Source organism: Ovis canadensis, chromosome 18, assembly GCF_042477335.2.
Source record: "Ovis canadensis isolate MfBH-ARS-UI-01 breed Bighorn chromosome 18, ARS-UI_OviCan_v2, whole genome shotgun sequence".
NCBI lineage: Eukaryota > Metazoa > Chordata > Mammalia > Artiodactyla > Bovidae > Ovis > Ovis canadensis.
This window is the reverse complement of record NC_091262.1, coordinates 14,566,059-14,587,852: the sequence shown is the minus strand read 5'-3', so window position 1 is coordinate 14,587,852 and position 21,794 is coordinate 14,566,059. Positions and strand designations below refer to the sequence as shown.

At 38.6% G+C, this 21,794-nt stretch overlaps 1 long non-coding RNA gene and 1 other non-coding gene across 2 annotated transcripts in view; both read right to left on the bottom strand.

The window, feature by feature from the left end:
• Positions 1-668: 668 nt before the first annotated feature.
• The window catches only part of LOC138423318 (uncharacterized), a 42,997-nt gene continuing 21,871 nt past the window's right edge, over positions 669-21,794 (bottom strand). The window contains exons 4-5 of the long non-coding RNA XR_011250230.1: positions 2,124-2,200; positions 669-705 (exon numbers count right to left, since the gene is read on the bottom strand). This is a non-coding gene — a long non-coding RNA (uncharacterized lncRNA). The remainder of the gene's footprint in view (positions 706-2,123; positions 2,201-21,794) is intronic.
• LOC138424037 (small nucleolar RNA SNORD109A) lies at positions 1,385-1,451 on the bottom strand. The gene has a single exon (XR_011250611.1). It is a non-coding gene; the product is annotated as a small nucleolar RNA SNORD109A (small nucleolar RNA).

Below are 21,794 nucleotides of genomic sequence, written 5' to 3'. Positions count from 1 at the left end.
ACATAGCTTGCCAGGAAATATATGGACTACTCTTTTTGGTGAGGCATATTTTAAGTTTTGGGAAGAAATAATGATGATGCCACATATGATATTAATATTTCATATTTATCTATTTAATATCTCTAAATAATACTCTTTTTCTAGTACAATACAATATTGAAAATTGAACTATTTTGTGTTTCAAAAGGAACAACATTTATCATATAAAAACTTCATGGTCTTGAAGAGATCTAAAAAGTTCATGTACAACTTTCCATAGTGCAAAAATGAATGACAACTAATTTATGTTAATCAAACAACTAATTTATGCTAAAGCAGAAACAAAAATATAATGCACTGAGATGACAAAACTTATGAATTACTGTGTTGGTATCCTGAAATCCCAACAACTAAAAAGATGAGGAAATCTCAAAATATTTTGGCACGTATAGAATTTTACTACAATAATTTTTTGATCCACTATGAAATTGCCAAAAATTCTCTAAAATTCGACATTTTTCCATCAAAGCAGAAAAAAGTCAAAACAAAAGAAGAAGTTATAAAGATTTAATAATGTAAGTGACCTTAGTGAGCAAAAGGACACATCACCAAAATATTCTCAAGATAAACAGAGAAACCTCAGGACCTGGTACAGAGCATATGATAAATGAATTTCAAATAGCTACTCACCCCATCCTCTGAATGGAAGACCTGATTCCAGTCCTGCTGTCTCAGCAAAACATGACAAAAAGGAAAGCAGAGTCTTAGAAGATATTCAATAGCAGAAATAATAAAGAACTAAAATTTGGTTTACCAAATTTTACTTGTTACCATTATTTACTGCATGCATGTGGTGTTCCCTTCTTTAAGTCCAACTTTAATGAGACTTTCAGTACCTATCACAGTTGCTTGTCCCCTTCTTAATTTAACCTTTTTCATTTTCTCATTCCTTAAAGTGCTTTAGTCATATCCGACTCTTTTGCAGCCCCATGGATTCTAGCCCACCTGGCTCCTCTGTAGCCCACCAGGCTCATCTGTCTGGGATTTCCCAGGCAAGAATACTGGAGTGGGTTGCAATTTCCTTCTCTAGGGGATCTTTTTGACCCAGGGATTAAGTCCACATCTCCTGTGTTGGCAGGTGGGTTCTTTAGCACTGATCCACCAGGAAAGCCACACATGTATATATAAAGTCATGTTTATGACTCTTTGTTCAAAGAGAGCAAAATAAAGCAAAATTGATCACTATATCATAATGGTATATACCGCCTTACAGGATAGGACACTAATGCCCTTTTCTTTGAGAAAGAAAAAAAACATGCTAACATTGGCATGTTGTCACTGAGGGGTCATCACATAGAGCCAGGCTCTGAGAGTCTCACTTGTTTGGTTAGAGGGGCATTCAACTGGACCTCAGATTGACATCTGGAATGAGTCCCTCAGCATCCTCAGACAGTTTTTCTCATCATCGATCCAGACAAGCACCCTCCCAACAAATAAGCATTTCCATAGCCAGGCTCATTTCCTTCAGGCTTACCTATTGCATTATGAATAAAGAACAGTACCTGGTATAGTAAACATTATATTTAGTTCCTGAATAATGAAAGAATAATGAAATTCATATATATATATATAAACCCTCATATATATATATTTATATGTATATATATGAAGAAAACTGTGACTTTGAATTTTTCTAATAAAATTAGATAAATTCTATTGGGAAAATAAAGAAAATGTAACTAAAAATTTGAAAATTTAAATAATGTAGCAAAGTTATATGTAGTATAGTTACAGTACAAATATAAGTAGAAGCATCTATGTTCTGAATGTGCCAGATAAAAATTAAAAGTAACAATGTTTAGCATATTTGTATGTAATTACAAGATTATTGTCATTCAATACAAAATGTTGAAGAAAGGAAATATGACAATGACTCTCCAAAATTATTCATGTTACTGTTTATAAAAAAGTTCCTAAAAAGGGAAGAAACAATAATCAGAATTCCTTGAACCATATAGAGACATTCACAAGAAAAGATATATCTGTCATAAAAGTATTCTCCCTTGGTTCTCTGAAGGAATGACCTCACAGACATTGACTATTGACATCATTAGTCATAAAACACATAAGAATTACAACTGTACCAGTGTAGCTGCTCACTTTCCTTCCTTGAAAATAACTTGTTCACGTGAAAAGATGGTAACTTGTTCTAGTTTTTGACCTGCAGCAAAACACCACAAAGAAAATAGATCAGATCAAACCATGAATGATTCCATTTTAATTAATCATGTAGGCATTTCTTTCCACAAACTTCACTGCTTCATGCACTGTCACCCTTCCTATTTCACTTATCCACTTGTTCCCTCTCTGAGTTTTCTCAGTTCAGTTCAGTCACTCAGTCGTGTCTGACTCTTTGCGACCCCATGAATCACAGCACGCCAGGCCTTCCTGTCCATCACCAACTCCCGGAGTTCACTCAGACTCACGTCCATCGAGTCAGTGATGCCATCCAGCCATCTCATTCTCTGCTGTCCCCTTCTCCTCCTGCCCCTAAACCCTCCCAGCATCAGAGTATTTTCCTTCGCATGAGGTGGCCAAAGCACTGGAGCTTCAGCTTCAGCATCATTCCCTCCAAGGAAATCCCAGGGCTGATCTCTTTCAGAATGGACTGGTTGGATCTCCTTGCAGTCCAAGGGACTCTCAAGAGTCTTCTTCAACACCACAGTTCAAAAGCATCAATCCTTCGGGGTTCAGCCTTCTTCACAGTCCAACTCTCACATCCATACATGACTACAGGAAAAACCATAGCCTTGACTAGACAGACCTTAGTTGGCAAAGTAATGTCTCTGCTTTTGCGTACTATCTAGGTTGGTCATAACTTTTCTTCCAAGGAGTAAGCGTCTTTTAATTTTATGGCTACAATCACCATCTGCAGTGATTTTGGAGCCCCAAAAAATGAAGTCTGACACTGCTTCCACTGTTTCCCCATCTATTTTCCATGAACAAATAGCCTATAATCCTCTCTACTGAACTATGCAAATGACAGAGCAGTTATCTGAAATGGAAAATTCTAAAGTTGTATATAATAAAGACTATATAAATACCTTATGATATAAAAATATCCTGTGATTAAAAAATGCAATGCATGTGGTAGGGGTGTTCAGAGATATTTGAGGAAGTTATCAATTAAGCCAGTTCTGGGAGTGTTACTTGTCTAAGGCCACTTGGCTGGATTTCAGTAACCCTGATACTTCTGCTCATCCTTGATCCAGACAGGACAACTACCAGCCAATAAGCATTCCTTACACCATACTAATTCTCTTGAGAGTTTACCACTTGCATCCAGCTTATAGGGAAAACAGCGCAGGTGGGGATTCGACTTGATTATAGTAACTTTGGTTATAAGGGCAACTCCAGAAGCATCTCAAGATTCCTCTGTCTAGAAAGATACATGAAGTGCTATTGCAGTGAAGTGATTTTCAGTGCTGATATGTATATTTGGTATAATAGAAACAATCGAACCCAGGTCTAAAGAAACAGTAGTTAACTGTGAACTTGGGTTATATCACCTAAAAGATTATTAAAGTATGCAAAGTGTTCAGTGTGATACTTCTTCTATCTGAAAGATTTATACTCCATAGCCACAGAATACATGTGTTCATACTGAACACATAGGATAGGATACATTTTTTAACACATAGTTGTTTTTTTTTTTTAAAGAGGAAACAATTAACAAAATGGAAATAAGTACATAATTACCACTAATTACTTTAGCTGTAATGGACTGAGTATTCCACTCAAAAGACATATAATGGTGCTAAATAAATATAAAAACAGGATATATATATATATATATATACACACACACACACTATATACTACCTATAAACTCATTTCAGATTTAAAGATATATACAGACTGAAAATAAGGAATAAAAACAGGCATTCCATGTGAATGGAAACAAAAAAAATCTTGAATAGAAATACTTATATCAGACAAAATAGACTTGAAACAGACTGTATAAGAAACAAGAAAGGATATTATATAATGATTAAGTGATCAACCTAGCAATAAGATATAACAATAGAAAAGATCTATGCATTCAACATAGGATCATCTAAAATCATAAAGCAAATAGTGACAACCATAAAGACAGAAACTGCCAGTAATAAAATAATAGTACAGGACTTTTAGGCTTCCCTGCTAGCTTAGATGGTAAAGAACCTACCTGAAACACAGGAGACCTGGGTTCAGTCCCTGGGTCTGGAAGATCACCTGGAGAAGGGAATGACTACCCACTTCAGTATCCTTACCTGGACAATTCCATGGACAGAGGAGACTGGCAGGTTGCAAAGAGTCGAACATGACTGAGCGACTAACACACACATAGGACTTTTATACCACAATTACCTCAATGGATAGATAGATCATCCATACAGAAAATCAATGAGGAAATATTGGGCTTAAGTGAAACATTAGATCATGTAGCCTTAATAGATATATGTAGAACATTCCATCCAAAAAGCAGCAAAATAAATATTATTTTCAAATACACATGGAACATTCTCCAGGATAGATCACATACTAGGCCACAAAGATGTCTCAATAAATTTAAGAAAATTGAAATCAGATCAAGCATTTTTTCTAATCACAATTATATACTAGAAATCAATTACAAGAAAAGTGGCACAGAATGCAAAAACATGGAGTCTAAACAATAAAAACAACAACCTTATCTACAAGACAACAAAAGAAACACAGATGTAATGAAAAGACTTTTGGACCCTGGGAGAAGGTAAGGGTGGAATGATTTGAGAGAATAGCATTGAAACATGTATATTACCATATGTGAAATAGATGACCAGTCCAAGTTCAAGGCGTGAAACAGGGCACTCAAATTTGGTGGGATGGGATGGGGAGGGAGGTGGAAGAGGGCTTCGGGATGGGGGGAAACATGTACACCCATGTCTGATTCATGTCAATGTATGGCAAAAACCACCAAAATATTGTAAAGTAATTAGCCTCCAACTAAAACGAATAAATTAAAAAAATAATATACCTGAAGACAAATGAAAATCTAAAGACAACATTCCAAAATATTAGCCGCAAAAGCAGCTCTAAGATGAAAGTTTATAATTACACAAACCTACTTCAGAAAACAATCACATCTCAAACAATATAAAATTACATCTAAAGGAACTAGAAAAAAGAGCAAACAAACCCAAAAGTTGTTAAAAGAAAAGAAATAATAAAGATAAAATTGGAAATAATAAGAGACTAAGAAATAGTAAAAAATTCAATGATACCAAGAATCCCCAAGAAAGAGAGCAGGTTCAAATAAAATCAGTAATAAAGATAAAATGTTACAATCAGCACCACAGAAACACAAAATATCATAACAGATTACTATGAACAATGCTGCTGCTGCTGCTAAGTCGCGTCAGTCGTGTCCAACTCTCTGTGACCCCATAGATGGCAGCCCACCAGGCTCCTCTGTCTCTGGGATTCTCCAGGCAAGAATGCTGGAGTGGGCTGCCATTTCCTTCTTCAGTGCATGAAAGTGAAAAAAAGTGAAGTCGCTCAGTCGCGTCCGACGCTTCGCGACCCCATGGACTGTAGCCTACCAGGCTCCTCCGTCCATGGGATTTCCCAGGCAAGAGTACTGGAGTGGGGTGCCATCGCCTTCTCTGACTATGAACAATATACACCAATAAAATGGAAAACCTCAAAAAAATGAATCAATTCCTAAAAATATACAATCTGCCAAGATAGAATCATAAAAAAACAGACAGTATAGACACCAAATTAGCAGTAATAAAAAAGAATCATTAGTTTTAATATTTCTAACAAAAATGTCAAGGACTAGATGGCTACCTAATTCCTAGGATTTAGCCTAGGAATGCAAGGGTGGTTCAATATTCACAATCAATCAATGTGATATTCCTATCAAATTGAGGAATAAAAATTCCAACAAATTAGGTATAGAATAAACACAACAAAATTAAGGCCATTTATGACAAGCCTACAGCTAACATCAAATCAGTGGTGAAAAATTAAATACATCTCTGAGATCAGGAGTAAGACAAGGATACCCATTCTTACCACTTTTATTTAGCATAACATTAGAAGTCCTAGCCACAAAAATCAGACAAAAAGTAGACTAAATTGGAAAGAAGTAAATCTGTCACTGTTTACAGATGACAGGCTGCTGTATATAAAAACTTCTCAAGGCATCACCAAACAACTACTGGAAATCTTCAGTGGCTTTAGTAGAGTTGCAGGACACAATATTGATGAAAAAAAATCTGTTGCATTTCTATATACTGATAGTGGAGTCTCTAACTTCACTATTGTGTCTGACTCTTTGCGACTCCATGAACTGTAGCCTACAAGGCTCTTCCATCCATGGGATTTTTCAGACAAGAGTGCTGGAGTAGGTTGCCATTTCCTTCTCTATGGGATCTTCCCAATGCAGGGATTGAACCCGGGTCTCACACATTGCAGGCAGACGCTTTACCGTCTGAGCGACTAGGGAAGCAGCATATACTAACAAAGTATCAAAAGAGAAATTAAGAAAACAATCTGATTTATAATTGCATCAAAAAGGATAGAATATCCTGGCATAACTCTAACCAAGGAGGTAAAAATCTTGCACTCAAAAAACTATAAGACACTGATGAAAGAAACTGAAGATGACACAAATAAATGGAAATACACTTCATGCTTATAGATTGGAAGAATTAGTATTTTTAAAACGATCATTGTATGCAAGCCAACCTTAGATTCAATTCAATCCCTATGAAAATACCAATCGTATTTCTTTTCTTACAGAGCTAGAACAAATAATTCTAAAATTTGGAAACTTGACTCCAACTAACCAAAACAAGCTTGGATGTACATATACAACTGTACATCAGAAAAAAACACCCAATTAAAAAATGAGCTGGGGACCTGAACAAACATTTTTCCAAAGAAGATATACAGATGGACAACAGATACATGAAAAGATGCTAACGTTAATAAACATCAGGGAAAAGCAAATAAAAACCAACATAAAATACTACCTTAGACCTATCAGAATTACATTAAATAATAAAAAACAACAACGAATAAGTGTTGCTTAGGATGTGGTGAAAAGTGCACTCATGCATTTTTGGTGGCATTGCAAATTGGTGTAGTCACTATGGAAAACAGTATAGAGCTTCCTAAGATATTTAAAATACAATTGCTATATAATCCAGCAATTTCACTGCTGGGTATTTACACAAATAAAACAAAGATACTAATTGAAAAAAAATATATTCACTCCCATGTTTATTACAGCATTATTTACATAGCCAAGATGTGGAAACAGTTTAAGTGTCCACTGATAGATGAATGAATAAAAATATATGAGATATATATATATGTAATTGAATATTACTCATCCATAAGAATACAATTTGACATTTATGAAAACATGGTGGACTTACAGAGTATTATGGTAAGTGAAGTAAGTCAAACAGATGGCAAATACCATATGATCTCATTTAACTATGGAATCAATTGTCAATACAAATAAAAGACCAAAGCAGACTCATAAATACAGAAAAAAAAATGGTGTTTTCTAGAGGGGTGGGGGCGCATAGGTAAAATAGGTGAAAGGAATTAAGAGGTACGAATTTTAAGCTATAAAATAGATAAGCCTTGGGAATGTAGTATATAGCATAAGAGATATGGTCAATAACATTGTAATGACTTTATATGAAGACAAGTGGTTACTAAATTTATTGTGGTGACTATTTCATAATGTATGTAATAAGTGTCAAATGACTGTTAGCACACCTGATACTAACATAATATTGCACATCAATTGTATTTCAATAAAAATAAATATTAATACATTAAAAGCTACAGTGACACCAATTTATGTAAGGAATTGAATACTCTAGGATTCCGGGGACACTTTAGGATTTTGGGAAACAAACTACACTCTTGGAGGGCACACACAAGGTCTTGTGTGCACCAGGACCCAGGAAGAAAAAGAGTGACTTCATAGGAGCCTCAGCCAGACCTACCACCTGGACTTGGGGGGTCTCCTGAGGAGGCAGAGGGCAACTCTACAGGGACTCACTACAGGGACAAGAATATTGGTGGTAGAAGTATTGGGGGGTACTCACTGGCATGAGCTGTTCTAGAGGCGACCAATTAGATGCCAACATCTGGCCCCACCCAAGAGCCCTTAGGCTCCAGTGCTAGGATGCCTCAGGCCAAAAAGTCCACAGAGCTGGAACACAACACATCCAACCCTCCAACAGCATATCAGCTCAGTTCAGTTCAGTCGCTCAGTCATGTCCGACTCTTTGTGACCCCATGAACTGCAGCATGGCAGGCCTCCCTGTCCATCACCACTCCCAGAGTTCACCCAAACTCATGTGCATCGAGTTGGTGATGCCATCCAGGCATCTCATCCTCTGTTGTCCACTTCTCCTGCCCCCAATCCCTTCCAGGATAAGGGTCTTTTCCAATGAATCCACTCTTCGCATGAGGTGGCCAAAGTATTGGAATTTCAGTTTCAGCGTCAGTCCCTCCAATGAACATCCAGGACTGATCTCCTTTAGGATGGACTGGTTGGATCTCCTTGCAGTCCAAGGGACTCTCAAAAGCATCAATTCTTCAGTGCTCAGCTTTCTTCACAGTCTAACTCTCACATCCATACATAACCACTGGAAAAACCATAGCCTTGACAATATGCCAGCAAATTTGGAAAACTCAGCAGTGGCCACAGGACTGGAAAAGGTCAGTTTTCATTCCAATCCCAAAGAAAGGCAATGACAAAGAATGCTCAAACTACCGCACAATTGCACTCATCTCACACACTAGTAAAGTAATGCTCAAAATTCTCCAGGGCCAGGCTTCAGCAATACATTAACTGTGAACTTCCTGATGTTCAAGCTGGCTTTAGAAAAGGCAGAGGAACCAGAGATCAAGTGGCCAACATCTGCTGGATCATCCAAAAAGCAAGAAAGTTCCAGAAGAACACCTATTTCTGCTTTATTGACTATGCCAAAGCCTTTGATTGTGTGGATCACAATAAACTTTGGAAAATCCTGAGAGAGATGGGAATACCAGACCACCTGACCTGCCTCTTGAGGAATCTGTATGCAGGTCAGGAAGCAACAGTTAGAACTGGACATGGAACAACAGATTGGTTCCAAAAAGGAAAAGGACTCTGTCAAGGCTGTATATTGTCACCCTGCTTATTAACTTGTATGCCGAGTACATCATGAGAAATGCTGGACTGGAAGAAACATAAGCTGGAATCAAGATTGCTGGGAGAAATATCAATAACCTCAGATATGCAGATGACACCACCCTTATGGCAGAAAGTGAAGAGGAACTAAAAAGCCTCTTGATGAAAGTGAAAGTGGTGAGTGAAAAAGCTGGCTTAAAGAGCAACATTCAGAAAACGAAGATCATGGCATCCAGTCCTATCACTTCATGGGAAATAGATGGGGAAACAGTGGAAACAGTGTCAGATTTTTTTGGGGGGTTTCAAAATCACTGCAGATGGTGATTGCAGCCATAAAATTAAAAGACGCTTACTCCTTGGAAGAAAAGTTATGACCAACCTAGATAGCATGTTGAAAAGCAGAGGCATTACTTTGCCGACTAAGGTCCGTCTAGTCAAAGCTATGGTTTTCCTGTGGTCATGTATGGATGTGAGAGTTGGACTGTGAAGAAGGCTGAGTGCCGAAGGATTGATGCTTTTGAACTGTGGTGTTGGAGAAGACTCTTGAGAGTCCCTTGGACTGCAAGGAGATCCAACCAGTCCATTCTGAAGGAGATCAGCCCTGGGATTTCTTTGGAAGGAATGATGCTAAAGCTGAAACTCCAGTACTTTGGTCACCTCATGCGAAGTGTTGACTCATTGGAAAAGACTCTGATGCTGGGAGGGATTGCGGGCAGGAGGAGAAGGGGATAGCAGAGGATGAGATGGCTGGATGGCATCACTGACTCGATGGACGTGAGTCTGAGTGAACTCTGGGAGTTGGTGATGGACAGGGAGGGCTAGCATGCTGCAATTCATGGGGTCGCAGTTGGACACGACTGAGCAACTGAACTGAACTGAACTGACTAGATGGACCTTTGTTGGCAAAGTAATGTCTCTGCTTTTTAATATGCTATCTAGGTTGGTCATAACTTTTCTTCCAAGGAGTAAGTGTCTTTTAATTTCATGGCTGCAATCATTATCTGCAGTGATTTTGGAGCCCAGAAAAATAAAGTCTGACACGGTTTCCACTGTTTCCCCATCTATTTGCCATGAAGTGATGGGACCAGAGGCCATGATCTTAGTTTTCTGAATGTTGAGCTTTAAGCCAACTTTTTCTCTCTCTTCTTTCACTTTCTTTTTTTTTTCTTTATTTACTTTTTTTTTAACTTTTATTTTTACTTTATTTTACTTTACAATACTGTATTGGTTTTGCCATACATTGACATGAATCCACCACGGGTGTACATGCGTTCTCAAACATGAACCCTCTCCTATCTCCCTCCCCATAACATCCCTCTGGGTCATCCCTGTGCACCAGCCCCAAGCATGCTGTATCCTGCATTGGACATAGACTGGCAACTCGATTCTTACATGATAGTATACATGTTTCAATGCCATTCTCCCAAATCATCCCACCCTCTCCCTCTCCCTCTGAGTCCAAAAGTCCACTATACACATCTGTGTCTTTTTTGCTGTCTTGCATACAAGGTCATCATTGTCATCTTTCTAAATTCCATATATATGTGTTAGTATACTGTATTGGTGTTTTTCTTTCTGGCTTACTTCACTCTGTATAATTGGCTCCAGTTTCATCCATCTCATCAGAACTGATTCAAATGTATTCTTTTTAACGGCTGAGTAATACTCCATTGTGTATATGCACCACAGCTTTGTTATCCATTCATCTGCTGATGGACATCTAGGTTGTTTCCATGTCCTGGCTATTATTCTTCTCTCACTTTCATCAAGAGGCTTTTTAGTTCCTCTTCACTTTCTGCCATAAGGGTGGTGTCATCTGCATATCTGAGGTTATTGACATTTCTCCCAGCAATCTTGATTCCAGCTTGTGCTTCCTCCAGCCTAGCATTTCTCATGATGTACTCTGCATATAAGTTAAATAAGCAGGGTGACAATATACAGCCTTGACATACTCCTTTTCCTTTTTGGAACCAGTCTGTTGTTCCATGTCCAGTTCTAACTGTTGCTTCCTGACCTGCATACAGATTTCTCAAGAGGCAGGTCAGGTGGTCTGGTATTGCCATCTCTTTCAGAATTTTCCACAGTTTATTGTGACCCACACAGTCAAAGGCTTTGGCATAGTCAATAAAGCATAGATGTTTTTCTGGAACTCTTTTGCTTTTTCGATGATCCAGCAGATGTTGGCAATTTGATCTCTGGTTCCTCTGCCTTTTCTAAAACCAGCTTGAACATCTGGAAGTTCACAGTTCACGTATTGCTGAAGCCTGGCTTGGAGAATTTTGAGCATTACTTTACTAGTGTGTGAGATGAGTGCAATTGTGTGGTAGTTTGAGCATTCCTTGACATTGCCTTTCTTTGGGATTGCCTTTCTTTGGGATTGGAATGAAAACTGACCTTTTCCAGTCCTGTGGCCACTGCTGAGTTTTCCAACTTTGCTGGCATATTGAGTGCAGCACTTTCACAGCATCATCTTTCAGGATTTGGAATAGCTCAAGTGAAATTCCATCACCTCCACTAGCTTTGTTCGTAGTGATGCTTTCTAAGGCACACTTGACTTCCATTCCAGGATGTCTGGCTCTAGGTGAGTGATCACACCATTGGATTCTCTGGGTCATGAAGATCTTTTTTGTACAGTTCTTCTGTGTATTCTTGCCACCTCTTCTTAATATCTTCTGCTTCTGTTAGGTCCCTACTATTTCTGTCCATTATCAAGCCTACCCTTGCTTGAAATGTTCCCTTGGTATAGGCCACTTAAAGTCTTTCTGAGCCCACAGCTACCACTAAATACACCACTAGACAGGGCCCTGTCCACCAGAGGGTCAGGACCCAGCTTCACCCACTGGTGGGCAGCCACCAGTACTTCCCACAAGGAATCCTGAGCAAGTCTCTTGGATCAGCCTCACCCCCAAGGGGGAAGATACCAGAACCAAGGGAAACTTTGATCCTGTAGCCTGTGGATTGCTTAGACAAAATAAGGTGGCTGAAGAATATGTTCCAGATGAAGGAACAAGACAAACTCCAGAGGAAAACTATGTGAAGTGGAAACAGGCAATGTATTTGAAAAAGAATTTAGAGTAATGATAGTAAGATGATCCAAGATCTTATAAAAAGAATGGAGGAACAGACTAAAAAGATACAAGAAATGTTTAACAACAAGCTAGAAGATATAAGGAAAAACAGAGATAAACAATACAACTACTGAAATTAAAAATACATTAGAAGAAATCGGTAGAAGAGTAAATGAGGCAGAAGAGCAGATAAATGTGTAGGAAGACAAAATGGTGGAAATCACTGCTGAAGAACAAAATAAAGAAAAAAGAACATAAATGAATGAGGACAGTTTTAGAGACCTCGGGACAACATTAATTTCACCAACATTTGCATTATAGATGTTCCAGAAGAAGAGAGAAAGGGCTTGAGAAAATATTTGAAGAGATCATAGCTCAAAATTTCCCTGACATGAAAAAGGAAACAGTCTCCCAAGTCCAGGAATTGCAGAGTCCCAGGCAAGATAATGGGCTTCCCTCCTAGCTCAGTCAGTAAAGAATCTGCCTGCAATGCAGGAGACATGGGTTCGATTCCAGGTTTGGGAAGATCCCCTGGAGAAGGAAATGGCAGCCCACTCCAGTATTCTTCTGGGGAATCCCATGGAGAGAGGAAACTTGCAGGCTACAGTCCAATGGGTCACAAGAGTTGGACACGACTGAGTGTCTTTCACTTCACCAGGCAGGATAAATCCAAGAAGGAACATGCAGAGATGCATACTGATAAAACTGGGGAAAAAGAAAAAAATACTAAAACTAACAAGCAAAAAATAATATACAAGGAAATCCCCAGAAGGTTATCAGCTGATTTTTTAGTAGAAACTCTGCAGGCCAGAAGGGAGTGGCATGATATAGTTAAAGTGATGAAAGGGAAAAACCTATAACTAAGAATACTATACCCACCAAGGCCCTCATTCAGAATCAACAAAGAAATCAGAAGCTTTACAGACAAGCAAAAACCCATAGAATTCAGCACTACAAAACTAACTTTACAAGGAATGCTAAAGAACTTCTGTAGGTGGAAACAAAAAGGCCATAACTAGAAACAAACAAAAACAACAACAAAAATTACAAATGGGATCACTCACTGGTAAAGGCAAAGATAAAATAGAAGTGGGAAATCATCTGCACACAAATACAGCATCAAATCTAGCAATTGTGAGGAGTATAAAAAGGCAAGTTACTGGAAATGCATTGGAAATTAAGAGACTAGCAACTTAATCTTATATTTATATAAACTGCTATATCAAAACTGCATGGTAATCACAAACCAAAAAACTTCAATAGATACATACAAACAAAAGAAAAAACAACACCAACACAACACTAAATTTGTTCCTCACACCACGAGAAAAGAAAACAAAAGAGAAAGAAAAAAGACCTACAGAAAATATTCAGAAAAATAAACAAAATGGCATTAAGTACAAACATTGGGAATTTGCTTAAATGTAAATGGATTAAATGCTCCAATCAAAAGACACAGAGTGACTGAATGGATACAAGAACAAGACTTGTATAGGTGCTGTCTACAAGCAACCCACTTTAGATCTAGGGACACAGACAGATCTCAAGTAAGAGAATGGAAAAAGATATTTCATGCAAATGGAATCAAAACAAAGCTGGAGTATCAATACTCATAGCAGACAAAATAGACTTTAAAATAAAGGCTGTTACAAGATGCAAAGAAGGACACTACAGAATGATCAAGGGATTACCCAATAAGAAGATATAACAGTTGTATATATACACTCAACATAGGAGCAGATCAATATGTAAGACAAATACTAACAGCCATAAAAAGAGGAATTGACAGTAACATAATAATAGTAGAGAACTTTAACATTCCCCTTACATCAATGGACAAACATATCATCCAGAAAGAAAATCAATAAGGAAACATAGGCATTAAATCACACATTACACCAGATAGACTTAACTGATATATATACAGAGCTGCTGCTGCTAAGTCGCTTCAGTCATGTCTGACTCTGTGCAACCCCATAGACGGCAGCCCACCAGGCTCCCCCGTCCCTGGGATTCTCCAGGCAAGAACACTGGAGTGGGTTGCCATTTCCTTCTCCAATGCATGAAAGTGAAAGTGAAGTTGCTCAGTCGTGTCTGACTTAGCAACCCCATGGACTGCAGCCTACCAGGCTCCTCCGGCTGTGGGATTTTCCAGGCAAGAGTACTGGAGTGGGTTGCCATTGCCTTCTCCAATATACAGAGCATTCCATCCAAAAGCAGCAGAATACCCGTTCTTTTCAAGTGTACATGGAACATTTTCCAGGATAGATCACCCTGGGTCAAAAATTGAGCCTCAGTAAATTTTTAAAGATTAAAATTATATCAAGCATCTTTTGTGACCACAATACTGTGAGATTAGAAATCAACTATATATATATTAAAAAAAAAACTATAAAAACCAGAAACACATAGAGGTTAAATAGTATGCTACTAAATAACTAATGTATCACTAAAGAAACCAAAGAGGAAATAAAAAAAATATATAGAGGCAAATGTAAAAGAAAACATGATGATCCAAAACTTATGGAACACAGCAAAAGCAGTTCTAATATAGAAATTTAAAGCAATACAATCTTACCTCAGGAAACAAGAAAAATCCCAAGTAAAACAATGTAACCTTACACCCAAAGCAACTAGAGATACAATTAAAACTCAAAGTTACTAGAAGGAAAGAAATCATAAAGACCAGAGCAGAAATAATTGAAATAGAGACAAAAAGAACAATAACAAAGATCAATGAAACTAAAAGCTGGTTCTTTAAGAAGGTAAAATTGATAAATCTTTAGCCAGGTTCATTAAGAAAAAAGGGAGAGGACTCAAATCAATAAAATTAGAAATGAAAAACGAGAAGTTACAACTGGCATCACAGAAATACAAAGGATTGTGAGAGACCACCACCAGGAACTATATGCCAATAAACTGAACAACCTAGGAGAAATAAATTCTTAGAAAGGTACAACCTTCCAAAATTGAATCAAGAAGAAATAGAAAGTATAAACAGACCAACCACAAGTACTGAAATTGAAACTGTGATGGAAAAAACTCTCACAACAAACATCTATGAGCAGATGACTTCACAGGTAAATTCAATCAAACTTTTGGAGAAGAGTTAACATCTATCCTTCTGAAACTCTTCCAAAAAATTTCAGAGAAAGGAACACTGCAAAACTCATTCAAGAGGTCCCCATCACTTTGATATCAAACCACACAAAGACATCACAAAAAGGAAAATTACAGGGCAATAGCACTGAGGAACATAGATGCAAAAATCCTCAACAAAATTCTAGCAAAACAAATCCAACAATATATTAAAATACATTAAAAGGACCATATACCATGATCAAGTGGGATTCAAGAATTTTTCAATATCTGTAAATGACTGTGATGCACCACATTAACAAACTGAAGAATAAAAACCATATGATCATGTCAATAGAAGCAGAAAATTATTTTAATAAAATTAAATACCCATTTATGATACTTTCCAGAAAATGGGCACAGAGGGAACCTAGTGCAACATAATAAAGGCCATATGTGACAAAACCATAGATGACATCACACTCAATGGTGAAAATCTGAAAGCCTTTCCTGAAATCTGAAAGCTAAGACCAGGAACAAGACAAGGTGTCCACTCTCACCACCTTATTCAACATAGTTTTGGAAGCCCTAGCTATGGCAGTGAGAGAATAAAAAGAAAGGAAGCCAAATTGGACAAGAAAAAGTAAAACTGTCACTCTTTGCAGATGACATAATACTATACATAGAAAATCCTAAGGATGCTACCAGTAAAATTCTAGAGCTCATCAATGAAATGACAAATCTGCTTTCCATTTGTCTTCTTTGGAAAAAATATATTCATGTCTTTTGCCTGTTTTTAATTGATGATGAAGATGATGAACTATAAAACTACCTAGAGATTTAACCGTTCTTTCCTGAAAATTCTTACCAGATATAGTATCTTTAAATCCTGGTGTCAGGGTGACAGGGTAACAGGCAGGAAGGCTAGGGGTCTCCAAACAGAGGCAATAGGCTGCAAGTGTCAGGCATTTTTTCTCTCTCTCTCTTAAGCATCAGGAAAAAACAATCTACAAGTGTCAGATTTTTTCCCTCCTCTATACAAAATTAAAAGTTTTCTCTTATAATTCTGTGCTGCTATGATGACACCTGATTCCACCTGAACTTAACTTTTCTCAGATCTTGAGCTAACCAATCCATTTTTCTTATGGAAATGTTTTTCTTAAGTTATGCTAATGAATTATGTTTTTACCCTAGACTCTGTCTTTCTTCAAGTCAATTCGTTCAGTTTAAGACTCAGAACCGATAAGGGCTCAACAAACCAGTATGTTTTACTCATAAAATTGTTCTCCTAATCTATGTTAATGAAACTATATATTTGCTTGGAAACCTGCCTTTCTTTAAGATTCATGTCAGTTGTTTTATGGCCTGGGATGACTCATCTTGTGCCAACGTTATCTCAAAATGCATGTGGATGAGGGTGCCACTCTGAGTTTTGAGACATTTCCTTTCTCTAATTAGCAGCCTGCTGATAGATATGTAACATACTGCTAAAGGATAGCAGGGGGGCACTCTTTCTGCCCCCTTCTGATGTCTATGTCAGAAGCTTTATCTATCTCTTTTATACATTAATAAAACTTTATCACATAAAAGCTCTGAGCAATCATGCCTCATCATTTGAATTCCTCTCCTCTGGGGGCCAAGAATCCTGGAGTCTTTCAGGGCTCAGCAACAACCTTTCATCTTGGGGGCTTGTCCCGGATCTGAACCTGGGACCTCTTGTGCCTGAGGCAAGAACCGTAACCTGTAGACCAAAACAACCTTTCAAGGGTAAACTGGAGACAGAGGGAAAGATGGTGGAGGAATAGGACGGGAAGACCACTTTCTCCCTCACAAATTCCTCAAAAGAACATTTCAACGCTGAGCAAACTCCACAAAACAACTTCTGTAGGCTGGCAGAGGACATCAGGCAACCAAAAAAGCAGACCATTGTCTCCAAAAACAGGTAGGAAAAAATATAAAAGACGAAAAAGGAGACAAAGGAGGTGGGGAGGGAGCTCCGTCCCGGGAAGGGAATTTTAAGAAGAGAGGTTTCCAAACACCAGGAAACACTCTCCCTGCCGAGTCTGTGGTGAGCCTTGGAAACACAGAGGGCAACATAACAGGAAGGAAAAATAGATAAATAATTAAAACCAACAGATTACAAGCCCAACAGTAACTCCCCCAGCGGAAAAGCAGCACAGACGCCTGCATCCGCCATTGGGAAGTGGGGGCAGGGCTGGGACGCTTGGGAGGCACGGGCTGCAGAGCTTTGTAAGAATCAGGCAGGAATGTGCCACGCGCAACCAGAACGATCTAACTTGGGCTAGCAAACCAGACTGTGGGATAGCTACCACGCGAAAAGCTCAAACATAAGACACCGCCAGGACCGAGCACAGAACAAAGGACGGAACGCAATAAGCTGGCTGCAGACCATCCCCTGCCGGGGACAGGCAGCCAGAGCCGTAAGGACTGGAAAGGGGCAATTGCAGACCCGGAGAGACTTTACTTACCTAACTGCAAGCAGGCTCCTTTGCTAAGACTTCTGGGGGTGCTGGACAGTCACATCTGCCTCACGGGGTGCGCCAGCGGTCCACCCAGAAAGCTGAGCACCAGCGGCAGAAAAGGTGACAAGCCGCGGCGATCGCGCTCGCCAAACTCCTGAGCTACTCGGACCTGGGAAGGGCACAAAGCGCAGTCCCAGCCGAATCTGTGCCTCTGAGGGCTGCCTGAGCGCCGAACCTGAGCAGCTTGGACCAGGGAAGTGCACGCAGCCTAGGGCCGGCCCCAGACGGTTCCCGGCTGAGCATCGTAGAGCCGGAGCGGTTTGTGCGCCTCGAGAAGGGACAGGTCAGGCGGGGCAAAGATACTGTGTGCACACGACAGTGCTATTTGTTTGCAGCATCCCCCCTCCCCACAGCACGACTGAACTAGTGAGCCTAAAAAACCAGCAAACAGAAGAAGTTAAACAGAGGGAACCACCTTGGAAGTGATCCCACACGGCCCATAACACCAAAGAAGGGCCAGAAATATTTTTACTATTTTTAAAATCATTCCTTTTTTTTGTTGTTGTTTTGTTTTTTTGTTTTCTTTTTTTTCTAACTTTTTTTTAATTGTTAAGTCTTCTATTTCTCCTCTAATTTTTATTTCTATAACCTATTATTACTATTTAAAAAAAAGACTTTTTTTTTTTTAAGGCAAACACCATATATAGTCTTTGGATGGTTGTTGGTGGTTTTTGTTTGTTTGTTTGTTTGTTTTTTAATAATTCTTTTTTTTCCTTTCTTCCTTTTTCCTTCTGCTTTTCTTTAATATTTTATCTTTGAAAATCCAATCTCTACTCTAGATTTTTAATCTTTGCTCTTAGGTTTTTGTTGTCAATTTTGTACATTTAAAAACCCAAACTTCACTACCCAAGTTTACCTGAGAGCGAGATTACTGGCTTGACCACTCTCTCCTCCTCTAGACTCTCCTTTTTCTCCACCAGGTGGCCTCTGTCTCTTTTCTCCCCCATCTCTTCTCTATCCAACTCTGTGAATCTCTGTGTGTTCCAGACGGTGGAGAACACCTAAGGAACTGGTTACTGGCAGGATTTGTCTCTCTCCTACTCATTCCTCTCTCTTATCCTCCTGGTCACCTCTGTCTACTTCCTCCCTCTCCTCTTCCCCGTTTAACTCTGTAAATACCTCTGAGTGGTCCAGACTATAGAGCGCACGTAAGGAAGTGACTACTGGCTAGCTTGCTCTCTCCTCTTTTGATCTCACCGCATCTCACTCCAGTTACCTCTCTTCTCTTCTCCTTGTAACTCAGTGAACCTCTCTGAGTGTCCCTCAATGTGGAGAAACTTTTCATCTTTAACCTAGATGTTTTATCATAGGTGCTGTATAGATGGAGAAGTCTAGAGGCTACTGTAAAAATAAAACTGAAAACCAGAAGCAGGAGGCTTAAATCCAAAGCCTGAAAACATTAGAAAACTCTTGAATTCAGGGAACATTAAGCAATAGGAGCTCATCAAATGCCTTCATACCTACACCGAAACCAAGCTCCACCCAAGGGCCAACAAGTTCCAAAACAAGACATACCACTCAAATTCTCCAGCAACACAGGAACACTCCCCTGAGCTTCAATATACAGGCAGCTCAAAATTATCCCAAAACCTTTGCTGTCTCATAACCAATTACGGGTCACTCCACTGCACTCCAGAGAGAAGAAACCCAGCTCCACCCACCAAAACTCCAACACAAGCCTCCCTAACCAGGAAACCTTGACAAGCCACTGATAGAACCCTACCCAAAATGAGGAAGCCCCATAATAAAGAGAACTCCACAAATTACCAGAATATAAAAAGGCCACCCCAAATGCAGCAATATAACCAAGATGAAGAGACAGAGGAATACTCAGCAGGTAAAGGAACAGGAGAGTTGCCCACCAAACCAAACAAAAGAGGAAGAAGTAGGGAATCTACCGGAGAAGGAATTCCGAATATTGATAGTGAAAATGATCCAAAATCTTGAAATCAAAATGGAATCACAGATAAATAGCCTAGAGACAAGGATTGAGAAGATGCAAGAAAGGTTTAACAAGGACATAGAAGAAATAAAAAAGAGTCAAAATATAATGAATAATGCAATAAATGAGATCAGAAACACTCTGGAGGCAACAAATAGTAGAATAACGGAGGCAGAAGACAGGATTAGTGAAATAGAAGATAGAATAGTAGAAATAATTGAATCAGAGAGGACACAAGAAAAACGAATTAAAAGAAATGAGGACAATCTCAGAGACCTCCAGGACAATATGAAACGCTCCAACATTCGAATTATAGGAGTCCCAGAAGAAGACGACAGAAAGAAAGATCATGAGAAAACCCTTCAGGAGATAATAGTTGAAAACTTCCCTAAAATGGGGAAGGAAATAATCACCCAAGTCCAAGAAACACGGAGAGTTCCAAATAGGATAAACCCAAGGCGAAACACCCCAAGACACATATTAATCAAATTAACAAAGATCAAACACAAAGAACAAATATTAAAAGCAGCAAGGGAAAAACAACAAATAACACACAAGGGGATTCCCATAAGGATAACAGCTGATCTGTCAATAGAAACTCTTCAGGCCAGGAGGGAATGGCAAGACATACTTAAAGTGATGAAAGACAATAACCTACAGCCCAGATTACTGTACCCAGCAAGGATCTCATTCAAATACGAAGGAGAAATCAAAAGCTTTACAGACAAGCAAAAGCTGAGAGAATTCAGCACCACCAAACCAGCTCTCCAACAAATTCTAAAGGATATCCTCTAGACAGGAAACACGAAAAGGGTGTATAAACCCGAACCCAAAACAATAAAGTAAATGGTAACGGGATCATACTTATCAATAATTACCTTAAACATAAATGGGTTGAACGCCCCAACCAAAAGACAAAGACTGGCTGAATGGATACAAAAACAAGACCCCTCTATATGCTGCTTACAAGAGACACAACTCAAAACAAGGGACACATACAGACTGAAAGTGAAGGGCTGGAAAAAGATATACCACGCAAATAGAGACCAAAAGAAAGCAGGAGTGGCAATACTCATATCCGATAAAATAGACTTTAAAACAAAGGCTGTGAAAAGAGACAAAGAAGGCCACTACATAATGATCAAAGGAACAATCCAAGAAGAAGATATAACAATTATAAATATATATGCACCCAATATAGGAGCACCGCAATATGTAAGACAAATGCTAACAAGTATGAAAGGGAAAATCAACAATAACACAATAATAGTGGGAGACTTTAATACCCCACTCACACCTATGGACAGATCAACTAAACAGAAAATTAACAAAGAAACGCAAACTTTAAATGATACATTAGATCAGTTAGACCTAATTGATATCTATAGGACATTTCACCCCAAAACAACGAATTTCACCTTTTTTTCAAGTGCTCATGGAACCTTCTCCAGGATAGATCACATCCTGGGCCATAAATCTAAACTTGATAAATTCAAAAAAATCAAAATCATTCCAAGCATCTTTTCTGACCATAATGCATTAAGATTAGATCTCAATTACAGGAGAAAAACTATTAAAAATGCCAACATATGGAGGTTGAACAACACACTTCTGAATAACCAACAAATCACAGAAGAAATCAAAAAAGAAATCAAAATATGCATAGAAACTAATGAAAATGAAAACACAACAACCCAAAACCTGTGGGACACTATAAAAGCAATGCTAAGAGGAAAGTTCATATTAATACAGGCATACCTCAATAAACAAGAAAAAAGTCAAATAAATAACCTAACTCTACAACTAAAGCAACTAGAAAAGGAAGAGTTGGAGAACCCCAGAGTTAGTAGAAGGAAAGAAATCTTAAAAATTAGGGCAGAAATAAATGCAAAAGAAACAAAAGAGACCATAGCAAAAATCAACAAAGCCAAAAGCTGGTTCTTTGAAAGGAT